This window comes from Austrofundulus limnaeus, unplaced genomic scaffold (genome assembly GCF_001266775.1).
Source record: "Austrofundulus limnaeus strain Quisiro unplaced genomic scaffold, Austrofundulus_limnaeus-1.0 Scaffold401, whole genome shotgun sequence".
Classification (NCBI taxonomy): domain Eukaryota; kingdom Metazoa; phylum Chordata; class Actinopteri; order Cyprinodontiformes; family Rivulidae; genus Austrofundulus; species Austrofundulus limnaeus.
The window spans coordinates 496,886-498,908 of record NW_013952803.1 but is presented as its reverse complement, the minus strand read 5'-3'; the positions used below and the strand labels follow the sequence as shown (position 1 = coordinate 498,908).

Sequence of the window (2,023 nt, the reverse complement as noted above, 5' to 3'; positions counted from 1 at the left end):
GTTAGGACTCCAACCAGTGTACTTAAAGTATTCCTTGTCAAGGCAAGAAGGGATTTTCCAAATCCATGATTTGGGCCGTTTATCAGTTCCCGTGCCTGTCTACAATCCGTCAGCTCCCTCCATCGGATTGAGTGTTGACGTCTGATCCATGTCTGTAGGGCAGTCCTGCCCTTCAGGCAGTCTTGAAGGATCCATTTTCCTGACAAATCGTCCCCATCAAATAGAAAAAACAAGGGCATGCATGCACGCACACACACACACACGTTTGTTCTTGAGCCCTGTGGGGACTGTGCATTGACTTCTATTCATTTTTTTATATTTTATAGCCTAACCCAGACCAGTTACCCTAAAACTAACCTCACAGGTAACTTACCTGACCGTAAAACTAACTTAAACCCCCCACCCGTAATTTGCATTTGGACCCGGTCCCTACAAGGCTGCTTTCTTGGGGAAATTTTCCCCACRTTGCAGGAAAAACCCATCCACACACATTCACACCTGTGCAGATGTTTAATAAAAGTGCACATTCATGCACACAAACACTGTGCTATTGTTTCTGTCAGCTGAATGAATGCTGAACTCAGAAAGGTTAAAGAAGCTCTAAATGTTTCTCTGACCCACAGAACATTATTTTCAGCACAAACAGTTTGTTCTGTGCTGCTAATGTTTAATTGATAATACAGCTTTTCAAAACTCACAGCTTCCAGTAGAAAACAATGAAACCCTTAGATAAATGTTGTGTTTAATGTTTTGGTGGGAAAATGGGAAAAATTCCTCCTGTTGAAAGTGTTGTTTCAGATCTGGTCTGATTGGACCGACTCCCACAGGGGCTGCCCAAAAACAACGGCCTTCTCCTCCTGGGGCTCTGATAAGAGCAGACTGGGAAGGCGAGTCCATCYGAGTTTCCACGATGGCAGCCATGTGCTGCCCTTGTCTTCCTGCACCTCCTCACATCTCTGCTGTTATCAGCCTCCTCCTGTGTGTCGGGTATGCTCAGTCAGGTTTGAAAGGAAAGAAACTGGACGTCTTTGGTTTTTTTTGAAGTTGTTTCACCTCTCATTCAAAAAGCTTCTTCAGAACTTTTTAAAATCTCTTAAATTGTGAACCTGTATGTATGTAAAATGGTCCCATCAGTAAAGACAGAGGACTAACCAACAACTGTGGGTTCTTTGATTTTTGCTTTAAAACAAAASATACATAGAAAATATTTTTACAGCCAAAAATACACAAGAAGATTTCTAAAACTGGATTTATTGTGCTCATAGGTGTGTGATGATGCAATAAACTCACTGGCAAACTTAAACTAATAAATGACAGATTTTCTCTGTTTTTGACAGCAGCAGATCTTTGTGGGTTTTTCTCAGAGTTTCCTACGTGGTAAAATCTCTGGAATGCAGCAGCATCCATGTTTTAACCTTTGAACGTGCCACAACGTGCTGGAGACGGCAGACTTGTCTCAAAGCTTTTAACTCTGAGGAAGGCTCCGTAATCTTTACGTTTCATGCATGTTTCAAAGGCTCTGAGGTCACCAGCTGAGCGTGTTGGGGCTGGCGGCGTGGATATATAGGCGTGAGGCGGCGACTGTGCCTCGGGGCCATCAAACACCATCTGGGAAACGGAGTGGTTCCAGTTTGAAGGTAGTGCTTACTGGGGATGTGTGGCGTGTCATTAGGTGCACATCTGAGAAGTGTTGGTTGATCTTTGTCTTCCTTTCATTAGGGAACGTGTTGGGAACGTTTCGCCTCAGACTGCAGCTCTCTGGGTCGGACAGAAACAGATCTCCACCATCCACACCTTCAGATCTCTAACTGGTCTCTCTGTAGTTATCTCCATCTGTTCACCCTCTTAAAGCAGACCTCTGTGTCTCCAGGGTTATCTTCCTATATTTATATCTTCATCAGGACTCACTGGGAAGTCTGGGATAATGATAGTGACAGACAACAGGCTGTTTAAAGGGATCCATGATTAGTTGTAACATTAGACTTTATTTGATAAACATATATTTTAACTGTAAAATAAAGAC

The 2,023-nt window shown here is 43.2% G+C and overlaps 1 protein-coding gene across 1 annotated transcript in view; it reads left to right on the top strand.

Moving 5' to 3' along the window:
• The window catches only part of LOC106528741 (laminin subunit alpha-5), a gene marked incomplete in the record, with an annotated part of 162,169 nt that overhangs the window by 47,960 nt on the left and 112,186 nt on the right, over positions 1-2,023 (top strand).